The sequence below is a fragment of the Pseudophryne corroboree genome, unplaced genomic scaffold (genome assembly GCF_028390025.1).
Source record: "Pseudophryne corroboree isolate aPseCor3 unplaced genomic scaffold, aPseCor3.hap2 scaffold_221, whole genome shotgun sequence".
NCBI lineage: Eukaryota > Metazoa > Chordata > Amphibia > Anura > Myobatrachidae > Pseudophryne > Pseudophryne corroboree.
Window position 1 is genome coordinate 182,776 of NW_026968857.1, and position 7,830 is coordinate 190,605.

The following is a 7,830-nucleotide window of genomic DNA, read 5'->3' on the forward strand; positions in this document are numbered from 1 at the left end:
CCTTAAAACCCAGGGGTCTATTTAAGATCGATCTTAATCGATGTTGGGCTTCCAGGTTGAAAAAAACACACACATTTGTTTTCACATTAAACAGACTTCCACATGAGAAAGCAGCAAGGATGCAGTGGCGTTAATGTTTCCTGGTGTCAACTTGTATTATTTCAGTAGACATTGAAATGAGGATGCATCTTGCTGCCTTTCCAATGAAGCAAGTTTAATTTAGTAATAGGTGAAAAACCATCCTTACAAAGGTGTTAATCAGAGACTTGGCTTTGTGGACACTTTTCAGAGAACAAATTTGTTAGCATAAAAATAAAGCCAGAAAATGAAGAGCTGTTTAATCACTCGATTGGATTTTTCTGCCAGCATATTTTTTTTCTCTGCAACCCACTGCTAAATTGTGCTTCCTAGCTGTTTTTTATAAAATCACTGAATCAAATCTAACTCTGATTACATCAGAGAAGGCCATGTACCCTACACCATAAGAGGAGGTTTGAAATTTTGACTTGTCTACTTAAATATCACCAAAATCTGATCACAAGGTTAATTACGTCCCTGGGTGGGATTGAACCACCAACCTTTTGGTTAATAGCCAAACACACTAACCGATTGCGCCACAGAGACACTTTGCAAAAGTCCATACTGACAAAGGCTAATAAGCATTCATCTAAAACGTTTCCTAGAAAAACTTTAAAAAGTCAATAATCTGGAGAGTTTTTGTAAGATGTTTCTTCCATCAACCAACGAAGAAACACATTGGTACTTTCCCATGATGAGTGAGTGCTTCAGGATCTCTTGCACTTACATGTGCAGCAGAGTACTGCAATGGAAGCATGTTGGGCCCATAACCCAGAGGTAGGCAGATTGAAACTATCCTCTGCTATATGCATTTTTTTTGTTAATTAAAGTAATCCAAAACTGGGATTGATATTTTGTCTCTTTTATTTTTACTTAAAGTACAATAACTTTTACCATTTTAATTTGTTTTAATAGTATATTGACAGTATTATTTTCTTTCTAAAATCCACTTCATTTTCTTTACCCTATTATTAAAATGGTAATTGAAGAAGAGGAATTGTTGCTTTGACTGCAGCATTCCCGGGGTTAACTGGTGTTTCTTCAAGTCACAAGGTATGGAGCTGCTGTATAGTTACTCGCAAGTCAGTAGTTGTATGATGCTCACACCTGTTAAGCTGGATACACACAGAATGCCCTACACAGGGGGTGAAATGAGCGCCCCCCCCCACCCCCCGTACGCTCAGCACACATCACGCTGTGCTGAGCGGGGGGAGAGATGTGTGCTGAGCAGTTCGCTCAGCACACATCTCTCCCCAAAATCGGGCCGTGAATACGGACCTTTAAACTGGATCCACACTTAGATTATCTGTCCAATTTTTTTTTCTAGTTGAAACAAAATTATGCTAATATGTGGCAGCAAATTACAATTGACCATTTGTTCACAAACACTGGAAAACATCCAAAAATGGTCATTTAGATAAATTGGTTAAATCCATTTCATTTAGCTAATTTATCCAAACTACCTTTATTGTATCTTTGTGGGTGAATGATGTGTGGGTCAGTGTTGAGGGTGGTGGAGGAGATGGGTAATAGGCACAGCAGGGTGTGGACAGTCAAATAGTGTGCTTAGAGGTTCAGAGTCATTGTATGAGACTCTGGCAACAGTGACTTGATGAGTCTGGTGTCCATAGGGTGGGACGCATTAACCTTTTTATGCTATTGAAATAGTTCTCCTCCTGACCGACGCAGTTCCTTGCTCCGAGGTTGGTGTATTGTCCTGTTGCAGCGCCTCTCCACTGTGGTCACAGTGAGCTGTGTGGTGTTGCTGGCGCATGCCAATCTCCCCCCAACCTCCCTCTTGCATTTCAGACCTACGTACGCATGATGGGATCTTGTATGATATGCGCGTGTGCTGTAGAGATGAAAGTGGGGGTGAGGAGGCAGATCGTGAGATGGGGAAACTTTGTGGACTGTTAGCGAAGGGGAGCACTGGGCAATCTGAGTTGCAAAGAGGGCAGCAGAAGAGGTTATTGCATGTGCACTGGTGACAGGTCCATCCTTGGTGGCCAGCCTCAGTGGTAAAGGGGTACATGAGCTAGTGTCCCTTGGCCAGCCATGTACCATGGCCACCTCCCTACCTCCTATATATTCTCCCTGATCTGTCACTTTGTTACGGTCTGCTGCTGGCACTGGTGTATCGTCCTGCAGTTGCCGTCTCCGCCCATTGCTGTGACTTCCCCCAGAGTTAGCCACACAGAGTGACAGATCTGGGAAAATATATAGGAGATCATTACTTTCACTTGCAGCCTACCTTATTTTTTGCAGCCTAGCATGCTCCTGACCCCTTCTCTCACTAATACTTATACAACATTCATGAACTCATCTTAAGGTTTCTTTATTATTCAGTCACACTGTCTTGGATCCAAACCATTTCCTGTGGCATTGCAGTCAAACAATTGAGCTATTTACCCTTGCATAGAAAGGTATAATCTAAGCTAGAGAATTCTATTTGGAGCTCACCTTGTACTTTGTGAAGAAATAATCAGCTTTGTGGCTGAGCAGATATATGGAGTGTGTGGCTGCACACTGCATTGATCTGCTGAGTTGCAATGCTAATAATTTTTTTTTTTTGCAAAGTACCAATAGCTTCATTGTGAAGGTGGAAAGAAGGGTGTTACGGCATGGAATGTACAAACTGCGAGACCCTGCTGGTAGCGCCTTTGTCTATTTAGTAGGAAGGGCACGTAACAGCCGGGGGGCAATGGAGGAAGCCCCTTTAGGGCTGGAGCCCGGCGGCAACTGACTCCGTTGTCTCTGGCAGTTCCGCCCCTGGACTAGAGGAATGGTCAAGAACATGGCAACATTTAATGCCAAAAAATGCAAAATCATACACGTCTCAAAAATGCAAAGGCTAACTATAATATTAAGGGCATTATAATGGCAAGAGGAAAGCTATCTAAGTATTACTATTTCAGGTAAGCAATGTAACAAAGCAATAGGAAAGGCAAGTCAGATGCTTGTTTGCATAGGTTAAAGAACCAGTAGCAGAAAAAAGTAATACAGGTTGAGTATCCCATATCCAAATATTCCGAAATACGGAATATTCCGAAATACGGACTTTTTTGAGTGAGACTGAGATAGTGAAACCTTTGTGTTTTGATGGCTCAGTGTACACAAACTTTGTTTAATACTCAAAGTTATTAAAAATATTGTATTAAATGAACTTCAGACTGTGTGTATAAGGTGTATATGAAACATAAATGAATTCTGTGAATGTACACACACTTTGTTTAATGCACAAAGTTATAAAAAATATTGGCTAAAATGACCTTCAGGCTTTGTGTATAAGGTGTATATGAAACATAAATGCCTTCTGTGCTTAGATTTAGGTCCCATCACCATAATATCTCGTTATGGTATGCAATTATTCCAAAATACAGAAAAATCCGATATCCAAAATTCCTCTGGTCCCAAGCATTTTGGATAAGGGATACTCAACCTGTAATGCCACTGTATAGGTCCTTGGTACAGCCACATTTAGAATCCTGTGTTCAGTTCCAGAAGCCATATCTCCAGAAGGCTGTAAATACATTAGGGCAACTAAAATTGTGCATGGCCTACATCACAAAACTTACCTGGAAATACTAAAAAATGTTGATGTGTATAGTTTGGAGAAGGGAAGAGGGAACATACAGTAATAGAAACATTTAAATATATAGAGAGGAATGTAATAGGGTGTGAGAATCAGAAAGTGAGAGATTTTGTGTTTTTTCCTGTTGTTTTTTTTGTTTTTGTTTGATTGTTTGTTTTTAAAGTGGCAATCCTTTACATGGCAAAACCAGGTTGATATTTGCCATGTAAAGGATTGCCACCGTGGGCATGTGTAGAAGGGGCACTGCTACTGTTGGCATTATGTGTGTAAGCTGCACTGATATGGTGGTTATGTGTATAAAGGGCACTGCGACTGTGGGTATTATTATTATTATTATTACATGCGGTGTAATGACAATAAGATAGTGCTACTGTGTGGCGTATTTTGATTTGGGGTGCTATTGTGTGGCCATGCCCCTTCCTTGTGATACCACACCTTCTTTTTTTAAGGAGCGCACTGTCCCTTTATTAAGTATTGGAGAGAGGGCCCAAATTAATAGTTTGCAGGGAGGCGCCAAACACCCTAGCACTGGCCCTTTGGTAGGGGACAGGATTTGCTTCTGCTTGTGCACATATGTTATGATTGCCAGCCAACAGCACTGGTTTTGCCTATAACACTAACTATAAATATTTTGAATTGGTCCTGGACAACCAATCCAAGGCACCCCTGCAAGTGTCCTGAGGCACCCCAGGGTGCAGTTTGAGAACCACTGGTCTAGTGAGTACCCAGGATAATTATTGTAGCTGGTCTGCGGGTAACAGCTCTCAGATCCACTTCTAGAAAAAAATGCAGCAATGTAATTTGAGTGACAAACTGCAGAGATGAACCCTTTCTGTGACTGCTGCACAGGGATCACACAAACTCTATTCATAGGGCTGACTTCACTTAGGGGAGATGTTCTCACCCCGCAAAGAAGTGCGAGTATATACCGCACTTACGGTACCATTGGATTTACAGATATTTTCTTGCAATACACTATGGGGGTCATTCTGAGTTGATTGCTCGCTAGCAGTTTTTAGCAGCCATGCAAACGCATTGTCGCTGCCCACTGGAGAGTGTATATTCACTTTGGAGAAGTGCGAACACTTGAGCAGCAGAGCGCCTGCAAAATCGTTTCAAAATAAGACCAGCACTGTAGTTACACTTCGTGTGCGTTGATTCTAACAACCGAGGGACGGCTTTTGATGTCACACACCCATCCAGCGAATGCCCAGCCACGTCTGCATTTCTTCTGCCACGCCTGCATTTTTCCAAGCACTCCCTGAAAACGGTCAGTTGCCACCCAGAAACGCCCTCTTTCTGTCAATCTCCTTGTGGCCTGTTCTGTGATTGGAATAATCGCTAGAACTAGTGCAAAACCACAATGGACTTTGTACCCGTACAATGCGCATGCACATTACGGAGCATGCGCATGCACAGATTAGCCATTTTTTTCAACTGATTGCTACGCAGCGAACAACGGCAGCATGCGATCAACTCGGAATGACCCCCTATATACATAGAAACATGGATTTTTACTGCAGGAATTATGGTTAGTTTAGGTGTATCGGTTAGGGTCAACAGAGGTGTAGCTAGGGGTCCAAGCGCCCCTGGCAAAGTAAGGGACTGGCGCCCCCCCTTTCGATAAAGCATTGCAGTCCATTGGCGGTTACCATGTTGGAGCCACAGCAACTGACCCCCTCCCCCACACGCTGCCCTACATCATCGGCTGGGATTCACTGTTGGTGTGAAGCCACTGGGAACAGTCTGGTAGCATTAGCAGCAGTCTGTGTCATAGATAGGGAAGGCAGAAGGTTAACTAGCTAATAGCAGTCTGCTGGCAGCAGAGGCTGGGCGGGGGGCTGAGAATGAGCCAACGCTGATCAATGTCCAGTCTGCTTAGACAAAAATATTTTGTGATCAGGGCTGGTTCTAGACCAAAGGAGCCAATGGCAAAAATTTCCTTTGGCACCCCCCCCCCCCCACACACATACACACACACCAAAAAAGAACATATCCCAGTTTAACATAACGCTATGTGGTGCAAGGTGTGGAGCTGGTTACTTGTATCAGACCTCTGACATTTGCCTTTTCACCCATATTGCATACTTTTTCTTGCAGGTTGTGTCTTAATTCAAGAAGTGTTCTAAGTACTTCAGCTTAGTATCTTTACTGACCCCTCTTTACCCCACACTACATAACTGACCCCTCTATACCCTACACTACATCACTGACCTTTCTATAACCATCACTGCATTACTGACCCCTCTATACAGTACACTGACCTCTATATACCTGCTAGTACATCCCTGATGCCTATATTCCCTAAGCTAAATCCCTGATGCCTCTATTCCCTACGCTACATCCCTGACGCCTCTATTCCCTATGCTACATCCCTGACGCCTCTATACCCTACGCTACATCCCTGATGCCTCTATTCCCTACGCTACATTCCTGATGCCTCTATAACCTACGCTACATCCCTGACGCCTCTATACCCTACGCTACATCCCTGACACCTCTATACAGTACAATGCATTACTGATCCCTCTAGACCACAGGTTCTCAAACTCGGTCCTCAGGACCCCACACAGTGCATGTTTTGCAGGTCTCCTCACAGAATCACAAGTAAAATAATTAGCTCCACCTGTGGACCTTTTAAAATGTGTCAGTGAGTAATTAATACACCTGTGCACTTGCTGGGTTACCTGCAAAACATGCACTGTGTGGGGTCCTGAGGACCGAGTTTGAGAACCACTGCTCTAGACCATACATCCTCATTACATCAGAGAGATAGTGAAACACTGGAAAAAATAAGGATAAAGTGGACTACAGAAACTGATGCTCTAAACAAAGGAGAGAGAGAGAAAAGCACAAGGGAAAGTGGGCAATCGGAACACCATAGAGAGAGGAGAGATAGAAATGCCTGAAAAAGTAAAGGGGGTTGGGTATGGCATCCGGCGCTCGGGATTCCAGCAGTCACATGATACCTAATCCTAACCCTCTGGGGGGGGTGGCGGATAGGGCTAACCCTCAGGGGGTGGCTGCTAGGACTAACCCCCCCCCCCCTCCTAGTGCCTTCCCTAACACCCGCTCCCCCGGTCCTAACCCTCCCTCCAATACTCGCCTTCGGGATGTTGGCTGTCTGTGTGCCGGCACCAGTCTCCCAAGTGGTGTCAGGATTCCAACATCGGTCAAATGACCGCCGGTATACCGTCTGCCGGGATGGTAAATGTATCCTGAGGACAGGTAGTGAGTGTGGAGGGATAGGTGGTTCAGTAAAATGTAACAGCTCAAACTGCGATCATTCACTGATAAATTGATTTATAGCTCTCCCTTTTTAACCATTGCAGTCATAAAAGCAATGTTTTTTAAACTTTTAAATAAAGCTTGTTAGCATCCCCAGCACACTGTATATGCTGGGAGATGTAGTTCTCAATATGAAAACATTTAATTACTGTATGAACTCTAATTCCCCAACTGAAACCTCTTACAAACACACACTCCTAAATCTAGTACACACACACACACACACACACATTTCCCCAGTACTGACAACTCTCATCACTTCCACACACTGACAACTCCCTCCTGCTCCTCTCCCCACTGACACTGACAGCTCCCTCACAGTCACACACATCCTCCACCCCCCCCCACACACACACACTGATAGCACACATGCACAAATCCCCCCCTCCTCGACACTAACTGTCACGGACTGCTTGGGCAGCAGGGGGCAGGCTCTGACTTGAAGTGCTGAAATTCAACAGCTCTCTCGAACTTGCAAGGCATGGCTGTGCAGCTGTCTCCAGCCATCTCCTTGCCCACTGTGTAATTTGTGGCGTTCTCTGATGTTCCCCGCTCTGCCTCTACAACCGGCACATAATGTACAGCAGTGGTGACTCCTGAGTATGGGCCTGGAGAACTCCGCCTACCGGGGGGTAGGGATTAATAATTTCAAAGGAGCAGAGCTAGGAGTGAAGCAGTGGACAGCAGTTGAGGGGCGTTTCAAACTGTAACAGGGTTGGGACAATTTCAGTATCCTTCCCTCACCGTCTAATTGGTCAGTCCCACGCTGATTGCCATAGCGCCCTTTCGAGACTGCAGAACTCTATCCCTTAGCCACGGTTGGCACAGCTGGATGGTGCCCCTGGCAAGTGCCATCCTGGCCAAGGGGTAGA

General features: G+C 44.5%; 1 non-coding gene across 1 annotated transcript; it reads right to left on the reverse strand.

Moving 5' to 3' along the window:
- Nucleotides 1-550: 550 nt before the first annotated feature.
- Nucleotides 551-624, reverse strand: TRNAN-AUU (transfer RNA asparagine (anticodon AUU)). The gene has a single exon. It is a non-coding gene; the product is annotated as a tRNA-Asn (tRNA).
- Between the last annotated feature and the right edge of the window lie 7,206 nt (nt 625-7,830).